The sequence below is a fragment of the Lampris incognitus genome, chromosome 15 (genome assembly GCF_029633865.1).
Source record: "Lampris incognitus isolate fLamInc1 chromosome 15, fLamInc1.hap2, whole genome shotgun sequence".
In the NCBI taxonomy this organism is placed as follows: domain Eukaryota; kingdom Metazoa; phylum Chordata; class Actinopteri; order Lampriformes; family Lampridae; genus Lampris; species Lampris incognitus.
In genome coordinates, this window is record NC_079225.1 from 32,612,547 (window position 1) to 32,624,894 (window position 12,348).

A 12,348-nucleotide genomic window follows, 5' to 3' on the forward strand; every position below is an offset into this window, starting at 1 on the left:
ATACCAGCGTGCAACTCTATTAAGCTTGAATTTGAATTGAACTAAATGGTACAACCCCCCACGGGGGCGATATCACGAGGATGTAAATGCAGAAAATGAGTCTCTGGGTGTGAAAGTTCACTCCTCGGTTCTGCCGTTCCCCGCTATAGGAGAGAGTTGCACGCATTCGAAATATAAACAAGATTACTTGTCAGACTTTTTCATACGTGGATGGGGGTGGTAATTTTGTCTCTTGAGACCAAGATCCACTCCCTGAGCCCATCCGCAGACTGGTTCTGGGAGATGTTACGGTTTAACGGTGACTTAAGAAAGTTGTTGCAAAAATACTCAGCGACAAAGTTGTCAGACCTGATGGTACTTTTTGAGAACATAAATGACCTAATATTACGTATGCATAATGTACTTGTATGTACATACATATTTTTCACATTGTACAATGAGGTACTAGGCGGCATGGTGGCGCAGTAGTTAGCGCGGTTGCCTCACAGCAAGAAGGTCCTGGGTTCGAGCCCCGGGGTAGTCCATCCTTGGTGGGTCATCCCGGGTTGTCCTCTGTGTGGAGTTCGCATGTTCTCCCCGTGTCTGTGTGGGTTTCCTCCGGGGGCTCCGGTTTCCTCCCACAGTCCAAAGACATGTAAGGCAGGTGAATTGGTGGTACTAAATTGTCTCTAGGTATGAATGTGTGTGTGTGTGTGTGTATTGGCCCTGTGATGGCCTCGTGGCCTGTCCAGGGTGTCTCCCCGCCTGTCGCCCAATGACTGCTGGGATAGGCTCCAGCATCCCTGTGACGCTGAGAGCAGGATAAGCGGTTAAGACAATGGATGGACAATGATGTACCATCTTAGTTGCTTTTTTTTTTTTTTTTTTTTTACAACCTTCAAAATATTTTGTTCCATCACATACATATTTCCTTGCCTTACAGAGGTGTTCCAGTTGTTAATATACCGTCTCAAGTTATTCAATACTGTTCCAGGATGAGTTTTGCGATGGTGTCAGCGTTGATTTGAGCAAGGTTCAGAGTATTTCAAACGGCGGACATCTGATTCTCAAACCAAATCCAATACTTGGGAGCACAGATGAGTCACGGACGATAAACTGCTGACACACCGGGGTTTCTCTCGAGCTGTCAGTCGGGATTCCGTAAAGTGAACCTCAGCGAACCTTTTGCAAACCGCAGTCGTGCTATTAATTTTAGTTACGCCACGTTCCACCCCTATCTTTTTCGGTATCCGCACATCTACTTACTACAGTACATTTTCTGGCGCTGGGATCTGTGGTGAAATCATGAGAGAGATGATTCCCTCCCTTTTTTCCTCACCCTCTTGTCCGCTGCTGCTGTGGAAGCCTGTTATCATTATGTCGTTTTCTGCGGAAGCCATATCTGCTGCTACTGCTGCTGTGTGTGGTTGTCAGTGTGTCAGTGTGTGTGTGGTTGTCGGTGTGTCAGTGTGTGTGTTTGGAATTCCATTGCGGTATGCTCTTACATGCTCGTCTAAACTATGCCAGAAGAGATTGACAGCTGAGATACATAATCGCATAGGGATGCACCTAGGAGTGAGCCCCTAAGGCAGGAAATGATATGTTTAATACATCAGCAACTGTCAAAGTGTGAAGCCACATCATTTGCCATCTTTATTTCCCAGCATAATGATGCTAACAGCATATTTTATGAGCTCACGCTGAACGGCTGCAGTTTGGTTTATGTAATTAAAATGGATTGTTCTGACATTAATGCAATCTCTTCATCCAATTAGTCACAATACTTTTCTCCCAGAATGGTTTACTGTAAACCCTATAAACACCCGCCACAGTGTCGTGTTTGCTGTAATGTGTTTGTGAAAGGGGAGCGTTCTGTTGTTTAAATAAATGCACCATAAGATAGGGATGTCTACCTACGAATCTAAATTGCTCACTAAGCAAGCTCTAGGACTTACGCTTCTGTGCTCAAGAACCTAGCAAAAACAACAAAAAATGAACCCATTTCATTCATTCATCCGTTATCCAAACCGCTTATCCTTACGCAGGGTCGCGGGCATGCTGGAGCCTATCCCAGGAGACACCCTGGACGGGCAGCCAGACCATCACAGGGCCGACACACACACACATTCACACCTAGGGACAATTTAGTACGATCAAGTCACCTGACCTACATGTCTTTGGACTGGGAGGAAACCAGAGCACCCGGAGGAAACCCACACAGACACGGGGAGAACATGCAAACTCCACACAGAGGATGACCCCCAAGGTTGGACTATCCCGGGGCTCGAACCCAGTACCTTCTTACTTTGAGGCGACCACACTAACCACTGCGCCACCATGCCGCCCATGAACCATGGGCGGCATTAAATAATTTATTCCGTTTTGTATAGTAATTATTACTTGGGCTTTTTAATTTTTATCAAAGAATATCATCAAACTACTTTGAATCTTTAACATAAAATCTCCATTTCTCCAATTAATATGGAAGGCAAGATGGGAACAACTAGCCCATCTCTAAAGTGCTAGCTTAGGAAAACTAGTTAGTGTCTATTATAGAATTAATTCCTTGTGTAGCTCTGATTTTGTCCCAAAGGCACCATCAAACTAATTAGGCCTGAACATTGTGTACTGACACTCTAAGTATTGTGTGTACTTGCTCTGGGCTGGTAGAGCCTACACACCTGTGCAGTGAGGGCTCAACAATCATAAAGGCCAACCTTCAATCATGTCTCCTGACCTCGGACTTTGGTGTGCCTTTGTGTGTTTGTGTGTGTGTGTGTGTGTGTGTGTGTGTGTGTGTGTGTGTGTGTGTGTGTGTGTGTGTGTGTGTGTGTGTGTGTGTGTGTGTGTGTGTGTGTGTGTGCCTAAGGCTAATTTGTTTTGCGTAATTTTCCTCCTATATGTCACAAAGCTTTATCATAAAGATCTGGAAGACAGTAGTGGGATCACAATAGACTTTAGGCTAGATGGAAACCTCTTCAGCATCCGAAGGTTCCAGGAAACCACCAAGTTGTCAGCAGAGCAGGTCCTTGAGCTGCAGTACGCTGATGACTGCGCTCTTGTAGCTCACACACCGAAAGACCTGCAAACCATCCTTGCCGCAGTTGTGAATGCCTACAGCAGGCTGGGTCTATCAGTCAACACCACCAAGACTGAGCTGTTATGCCAATGGAGGTCCAGCCCCCCACCCACTATTCCTGTCTTCACTATAGAACACCAACCACTCTCAGTTGCTCCATCTTTCAAATACCTGGGCAACATCCTTCGACAAACTCCAACGTAAGGTCTTCCAAAACAAACACCTCCACCTGCACACAGCCATGGGCACAAAGCCATGGGCATCACAACTCTCCTATGCTGCTGTGAAGTCTGGGTCACATCAAGCCGCCACCTAAGGTTGCTGGAGCGGTTCCACATAAGGTGTCTTCAGCAGATCATGGGGATCATGTGGCATGACCGTGTTCCCCATGCTGAGATTCTTGCTAGGACAAACTTCAAGAGCATAGAAGCTACGGTCACTGAATACCAACTGTGCTGGCTTGGGCATGTCATCAGGATGCCTCAAGAATGCCTGCCACGTCAAGTCCTGTATGGACAGCTTCATCCGGACCGTCGGTCTACAGGTGATCAGAAGAAGTAATACAAAGACCAGCTGAAAACATCACTGAGAAAGTGCTGTATCAACCCCTTGAGACTGGAGCAAGCTGCCAACAACCGTTCCAACTGGCAGGAGATCTGCCACAGAGGTATAGAACAGCTGGAAATGGAGAGGAATGTAAAAACAACAGAAAAGACTAAGGAGACACACAACCATGCCTGCCCCCAACAACTCAGACTTCATATGCCCAACGTGCAATAAAACTTGTGGATCAAGAATTGGACTTTACAGTCATCAAAGAACACACCATTAACGAGGAGGGGCGTCATCATCGGACTTGATGGACTACCTGCAAGCAAGCAAGTTACAGGGTGGTCGTGAGGGCATATAAATGGTGGTCATCAAAGTCTCTGTCTCCTCCATTGGCCATACATTTGCATGGCTAGTCATTATTTCATTTTGATTCAGAACCCCAATCAGACTTTACCCGCTCAAGCCGTTTCTAACAGAAGTAGCCACCGGATATGTGTACCTGTAACTTGGTCTTGTGTGTGTGTGTGTGTGTGTGTGTGTGTGTGTGTGTGTACTCATGTGTTTTTGCTTGTGTGAACATGCATTTCTCTGCATGCGCATCTACATTTTTGTGTGTGCGCGCATTTGATTGCATGACCTCCTTCTCATACCCTTCGCAACGCCCGCACCACTTGCAACCGCACCACCAATATGGGCCCCCATTCATCATCTATATATTGTGGCCTTGATGAGAAAAGGTTTAATAATACATGCACGAGGAGATAAAAATCAGGAGAGAGAAAATTAATATTCTCTGGGCTTGTCAGGCTCATTTAAGCAAGCCTCGTGTTTCGTTGTGTGGCCCCTGACATAGATGATTGCGTGGGCAGCTATGCAGTTTTTCCTCATAATTACTTTTTGCCATGCTGCTCTTGTCCATTGTCAACTTCAATAAGGCAGATGTCTGCTGAGAGAGGGGATGAGAGAGAGAGAGAGAGAGAGAGAAGCGAAGAAAGAGAGAAAGAGGGAAAAGTGTACTTGGAAAGGCTATGGAGATCTTTTTTAATTTTTCCTAAGCCAGGAGTTAATTTTTATTAGACGGTCCACTAACAGACTTCTACCTTGCAAAACGATTCACCGTGTTTCGCTTTAGTTCTCATTATCATATAGAGGCTGTTGCTCAAGTATGACGTATTACTACTGTCACCCGCTATGATATATTTGCTTTTCAGCCACAACACCATCTATTCTTCAAACTCGCTGCCACATGCCTTTTTTCCCCCAATTGGCAGCTATGGAGACCATGTAAAATGCTTTGCAGCTTGATCATTTTCCCCAGGCAAGTCCTACCCTGCAGTCACCATTAAAGCTAGAAACTTAAAAAAAAAAAGATATAAAAATCAAGTTTTGGATTATCATACTGTTGCTATTAATATGTGAACAATTGCAAGTATTTTTCTGAGACAAGCAAAAAAAGTTTCTGGGCTCTTCAGTATTGGGGAGTTCATATACCTCTGAATAGTCAAAGTCAGTAGTCAAAGTATCTTTATTGTCCCTTGCAGGGAAATTAGTTTGCAGCCAGTATAAAAACTCTCACACAAAGACAAAACATACAAACACCAAGGCGGAATTGACAACAGGACTTAGTGGGCAAGGAGAACCAAAGTAGATCAAATATAAAATATGAAATATAAAATATAAAAAAATATAAATAATATAAAATATATACAGACCAAGGAAACTAGTGAACTGCAGACAACAGATGAATACTATCTACTATTTAACAATTGGATGGCAGTGGGGACAAAGGAAGCCCTGTATCTCTTAGTCCTAATACAGGGCATCCTCAACTGACGACCTGAAGGTAACAGCTCAAACTCTGGCCGAAGGGGGGGGGGTGACCTTGGCACTCCAGAAGGAAAGTAGCCATCCTGAACACCCTCCTATAATAAAGGTCAGTAAGCTGGGCTTGGCTTCTCCCTGAAATCTTGCTAGCCCATTTGATAAGTCTGTTTGATAAGTGAGGTATGTATTGACTGACACCCCCACAAACACACATGTAGCGGTGATGGCTTTTCATGGTTACGGTTGTCAAATGCATTACGCTTACTACGTGTGCATACTTATACAACTGAATGCAGACTGGCAAGAATGCACACATGTACACATGAACATGCATGCAGAAAGATGGATGCTCATAGGGGTGCACACACACACACACGAGCACACACACACCTAAAAAAATGAACCTGTAAGGAATTCAGCAGGAGCAGCCCAATCAGGCAAAAATAATAGAGTAATTGACTTGTTTCCATGACAAACCCTCTCCTCTTTATGCCTCTCAATTTGACTTCATTGCAGTCCTTATCAGCCCTACACACTCACTGGAAAAAGAAAGAAAGGAAGGTAGGAAGGAAGACAGAGAGAGAAAGAGAGAGAGAATGGGGGGAAAGAAAGAGGGACAGGGAGAAAAGGAGCAGAGCTGTGCACAAGGCAGAGTCGTTTTAATTGAATGTGTTGAGCGATGAGCTTGCTTGAAGCTGCTTTAATTTGCAGGGTTGGCTAAACAGATGTAGCATCATAATGTAGCGTAATGGATTTCCAGAACCCACCCACCCCCGCGCCCCCCAGCACAGAAACACAGGTACAAGCCTGGCTCGGTGATAGCAAATTGAGAATTTGAAGGGAAAAGAGCTTTTTTTGTCTTTCTTACTCTCAAAATACTTCAACAGGCTTTTCTCATTTGTCTCTCACATTGATGGAGACGGCACGTAGAAAACTGTTAGTTTGCTCAGCACCAATTATGGTGGTTCAAAGGTGACATGTACACCGTACATGTGTGTTTGTTTGTGTTAAAAGGTGTGTATGGTTGCATAAAGCCTAATGCTTTAAACTGTGTTAGCAGTGTTGTAGTGGTGTGAAAACCATCGCTTTGGAGCTGTTTTGCATGCATATCCTGCGTGTGTGTGTGTGTTTGTGTGTGTGTGTGTGTGTGTGAGTGAGAGTGACATACTGAGTGATTGAGACAGTGGGCTAGATAAATCCAAGGTTAACTGTTGTCAACCCAGCCCCGAGGCCATGGTAGTATAGCAGGCAGCAAGAACCATGAAGTGCTCTCCTAAGAGAGGCTGGCTGAGTCCAGCTCCAGCTGTCAAGCTTCAGGGATGCACGCTCACCCCACATTCCCAACAACAAAGGCATATGTCACACTCCCAGGTCCAGCCACATTTGGGAACTGTGGCACAGAGGCAGTGGCACGCTTTCTCTCCATTCAAAACGCTGGCCCGGGCCTTGCGTAGTGGAGGCACAAGAGGGCATGTTGGGTGGTATTGTTGTTACAGGGCTCTCACAGCATGTTAGAGAGAGACGCATGCGGGGTAAGGTCAGGCATAGACCCCCCGCCCCCCCTTTCTCTGTCAGTGAACGAGACCTGGCAAGGTGAATGCTGCATGTCTCGACGTTGGCTTGCCAATGACAGATGGGGCCCGGGTGCCATTAGGCAGACAAACGATGGTTTCATTAGAACATGCCACTGGCAAGTGATGAATACCGCTCGCTCCCAAGCCATTTTTGAAACGAGATAAAAACTGGAAAATAGCAGGGAGATGCTGTGGGTTGTTAGAGAAATAGCTTTGTTTTCATTTGAAGTCTGCAGTTTTGGGCTATATGAATTTAAAAGAAAAGTTAAAGAAAAAAATCGGCATCAAAATATATCAAAAATGTCAAATTGCTGAGGGTAAAAATATGAATGGTAGCAAATGGCTAAGTAAACCAGTTGTCTCAGCAAGTTATCGCCATTGCTGATGACGGCGCTGACTCATCTGCGACTGCTACGGGAGTCTTATGAGATGATTTTGCTCAAGCCAAGGCTGCTGCTGAATCTCACCGGTATGAATTATCCCCACAACCTTGAAAATAAATGTTGATGGAAAAGTAGACTCCGCGTGTAGAAGAAATGCACATTGTGCAACAGACCTTTGCCTTATCATTAGAGCTGCTTTTCACTTCCCTTGCCCATTAAGTTCCCATTATGATTCCCATTGTTGTTCCAGGCGCAGAACATTGAGTGCACGCTGAGAAATACTTCCTCCCATTGTTAGTCTCACAAAAATACAGCACTGGTAGCACTGTTGTTTACTGTCTCTCTATGAGGGTGTAGGGAAATCTCATCATGTAAGCCATGTCTCTTCACTGCCAATCAAAGCTCAAGCAAGGCTAGTTATTGTCCCTCGGCACCTCTCACACTTCTTCTGCTGTTTACGAGAGCTCTTTATGAGACTGACTGCATTTGCACGCCAAAAAGAAAAAAAAAAGGCCAGCGGTGAGCTTGGTGCCACAAGATGAGCCAAGCACAAAATGCCCCATGCAGTGTTTCCCACAGGTTGACAATTTACTTGTGGTGGTGGGTGGCACGGCGTGTGACGGACGGGTTCAGTAATAGACTAGTCAGACAAAGGTTTATGAATAACTCTATTCATTGCAAATTAATAACTACTCAGAATAAATATCGACATGACAACATAAATAATGAAGGTCCGTTGGTTTGTGTGCATTATGGAAGGACAATTGCGCGTTCTGATTGGATAAAAAAATTCAAATTCGGATTTTATCTACCTGGGTGGGTCTTAATCTACCTGGGCGAGCTGCCCAAGTAGAGCCTATATATGGGAAACGCTGGCCGCAGTAGTTACAATGATCCCGCTTCCATAGGGATGACCTCCAGTTAAGCCTTTTTAAGGTTAGACAAAAATGTCCCCAACTCACATCCAGCAATACATTGTGGACCATCCATCCATTATCCAAACCGCTTATCCTGGTCTCAGGGTCGCGGCGATGCTGGAGCCTATCCCAGCAGTCATTGGATGGCAGGTGGGGAGACACCCCGGACAGATCGCCAGGCCATCACAGGGCCAACACACACACATTCACACCTAGGGGAAATTTAGTATGGCCGATTCACCTGACCTGCATGTCTTTGGACTGTGGGAGGAAACCGGAGCACCCGGAGGAAACCCACACAGACACGGGGAGAACATGCAAACTCCACACAGAGGATGACCCGGGACGACCCCCCAATGTTGGACTACCCCGGGGCTCGAATCCAGGACCTTCTTGCTGTGAGGCGACCGCGCTAACCACTGCGCCACCATGCCGCATTGTGGACCATTGGGGGTTTAATTATGCTAGTTTGAAATAGATGCCAAAATTAAATTAAAAAAAAAAATTTTAAATTGCAAATGGTTAAACCTTTGCAGAGAGAAAGGGAATATTTTAAGACTCTGCCGAGAACTAGGGCACACTTTAAGTGATAAACGCAAGAAAGAAAATGTACAAGGGAGTCTAGTGTAATATAGGCTGAATGGGGCTTCTCATACATTATACATCCAGGGAGTTCTGCAGGCAGACGTCTGACAGAAGATTGTGTCCCTTTTACGCGACGCATCATCTCTGTGTGTTGTCTGAGGGCAGAAGTCTGACAGGTCTCATCACCGTTGAGATCCATAATCATCAGCATCATCATCATCATCATCATCAGTGCACTCCACAGCACTCCCTCTCCAGCTGCTCTTTCCTGTGCCTCGCTCAAAGGAGGAAAGTGGGTGGGGGGGGGGGGGTTGGCAGAGGGATGTTAAAGGGTGAGGGAGGACAGAAAATAAGCTTGAGAGATATCACCGGAGACAGAAACAGTGAGAGGGAAAGCGAGCGGGAGAGGGGCTGAGAGAGAGAGAGAGAGAGAGAGAGAGAGAGAGAGAGAGAGAGAGAGAGAGAGAGAGGAAGAGAGCTGTGCCACAGGCCACAATGGCTCTCCCTCCCCACTCACATCCATGTGTCACCTCACTGTGTTTCAAATTAGCCTACACATGCTCCCCGGAGATGTCAGCACACATATCCTAACGGTCGGCTTGATTTTGCATAGGTGCAGTGTGGTCATTTTTGAACCAGGCAGCTCCCCATTACAACCTACATAGAGAATGGGAGTATATTTCAGAATTGTACTCTTAAAAACCCTGAAAAATATTCTTTTACATTTTTAAATCTATAGGATGTGGTTTGTAACAGTGTGAGGCAAGTGTGACGGTGTAAATACTTTAATATTTGTTAATTTGATGGATGCCTTATGGAAGAATTAAAAGGGAGGAACTGCTGAAAACAATGGTAGTATTTCATATTTGTGCCATAATAAGCAATTTAGCGCTTCCTCTGTAAATAACTGGCCTTAGTGATAAAGACATTTTCCAATCACTGGCTTCTGTTGGTTTGGTGATAAATTACGTTCTAGTCACCCTTTTCCCTCGGAAACCCTTGTGTGATTTGACTTCATTAGAACCGTGGTGTTATGGGAGCATTCATGAAAGGGATAGGGAGTCGAGTCTGTCTTGTGATTTCACCACCCCATCCCGATCCTCCCCAAACCCTGCTTCTCAAAAGAAATGTGCCCTTTGATGTGCATGAAAGAGTCAGGATTCCACCATTTCTTAAACTCTTTCATTTGTTCCCTATCTTGCGTTACCAATTTGAGGCTAAATTCACCTCAAGGGGCATTTAGGGATGACAGGCAGGCATTGTGATTTATATTCATTTGTTTGGGTTTTAATCTATCCAAAGCTTTCTCTCGGTGTCTGTCCCTCTTTCTCTCCCACTCTTCTCCCGATCCCTCCCTTGCCGTGGAGGCAGGTGCTGGGGTTAGGGTTAGCGTTCTGCATTGTGGGCTCTGATGGGACTGGCGATGCATGATATTGTGAGGCAGACAGAGGGTCCCCTGGCTGCAGTCAGACTAGCAAATTGATACTGTCTGGATACGACACAGGAGGGAGGGGGATAAAGAGACTAGATGAGGGGGGTAGAGAGAGACAGAGAGGGGGGTGAAGGGGGAGAGAGGAGGAGGCAGAGAGAGGGGGGAGGGAGGGGGAGAGAGAGGGGGAAGGGAAGGGGAGAGAGGGGGGAGGGAGGAAGGAAGAGAGAGAGGAGAGAGAGAATATGAACCAAGATGGTGAGACAGAGTTTGACAACAAACTGTTAGGATGTCACCTGTTGTACCGGTTCTGCTTTAAATAGATAAAGATAAAAGAAATAGAGGTGTAGCCCACAGCCAGCACACTCACCTCTGCGGACCTGCTGCCAGAACCCACCCTCACCTCAGCATGCTGGAGCTGAGTGGACTTGCCTGTGCAGAAACCTATCTGGATTAGCCGGTTATTTCGTACGTATGCCTTTCGACTAAGGCGACCCCTTGAAGGGAGGGGGCTTTGGAGGCGGATGGTGGTGCTGATCAGGAGCATTTGTTTCAATTACAAAGGGCCATTACAATAATGAGACTACGCAGGTCTGAGCTCATTGGGACAAACACTTTGATGAGATGGACGCCTGCCAACAAGTGTGGCAAGCAGTGGTGTGGTTTTCACTTACTGTAATGCATACTTAATCCCTCACCCCCCCACACACACACAAACATGCTAACACATATAAATACGTAAACACACACATATAAACACATACACATCCACACTTTCCCATGCAACAGATTCCCAGTCCGCCTTAGAGCAAACGCAGCACCAGAAATAGAGGAGGGAAGATGCTGATGAACATGATGTAGAAGTAGAAGATGTGCGAGTTGTTCACGACGCTGTATTTCTCTCTCCGTCCCTGACTCCCGGGGCAGGTTCTCTTGTCTGTTCTCTGCAACATGACAAGATAAACAGTCATGCAAGTATCACAGTGGAATTTGGAAGCGTTATGGTGAAAGAGGCATCCAAGAGCAGTTTGGCTAGCTTTGAAAATCTGGGTATCAGCAGGGAGGTATCCTCTACATGTCGCAGTGTCTGCCCCAAGACCCCCACCCCCTGCTCTCCCCCCTGCATCTCTCTCTCTCTCCCACAGACAGCTGCTGAAAATAAATGTTTCCTCCATTGACTTGACGTGTTAAACAAGGATTAAAAATGTTGCACGCTACAATACGTTTGCACCGCTAGCCAGACGGCGTAAACCCGTCTTAACGCCACTCAAGTAAACCGCTACACAACCTTTTTTTAACCAGAGCCTCAACATGTTAATCCGTACCACAATGCGTCTAGCTAGCTGCCCTACTTTGCCGTGCACTTCAGTCAGCTGTGACTGCAATACCAATCACCTTCGACTCCTTAACTAGTGTCTGGTCTTGTCTTTGATTCTATAGAGGTCATCGCCACAGCAGAAATTGCCGTGGTCTGCTTTGTGATGTCTGTGAGAAACACAGGCCTTTCAGCAAGAATTGGCATTGAGAGTACAAAGCTGAAGGTTGTCTTTCCTGGCCTGCTCTGTGTGTGCTTGTGTGCACGTGTGGGAGTGTGCGCACGTGTGTGTCTGCACGCGTGTGCATGCCTATGTGTGTCTTTCCAAGGCATTGCGGCAAAACAGCCATACAGTGTGGGCCAGCCAGGTGTTGTGGGGTGACAGCGGGCCTATTTTCTAGCCGGCTGCTCTTTGTTAGGAGTTTGTGGAGCACACAAATCTCAGGGATTGATTTTGCTCAGCCACAGTAAAAAGGTAGTCGTGATTACCTTGCTTCAGCCAAACTCTGATAAGTTCCCATCTACTCTCCCTCTCTTTGTAACCCCCCCCCCCTCACCCCCAACCACCACCACCACCTCTCTCACTCTGTGGCTCTTTCTCATCTCTCTATCTCTTGCTTTGAGCGAGCACTTTTTAATTGTCGAAAGGTAATCACGTTTTCCTGCTGCCTTGAACCAGTGGGAAGATGGGAGGTGGAATCTCTGTATAAG

At 46.1% G+C, this 12,348-nt stretch overlaps 1 protein-coding gene across 1 annotated transcript in view; it reads left to right on the plus strand.

Moving 5' to 3' along the window:
• Positions 1-12,348, plus strand: part of LOC130125441 (neurexin-3b-like) — a 412,131-nt gene that overhangs the window by 199,869 nt on the left and 199,914 nt on the right. The gene's annotated exons all lie outside the window — the stretch shown is intronic.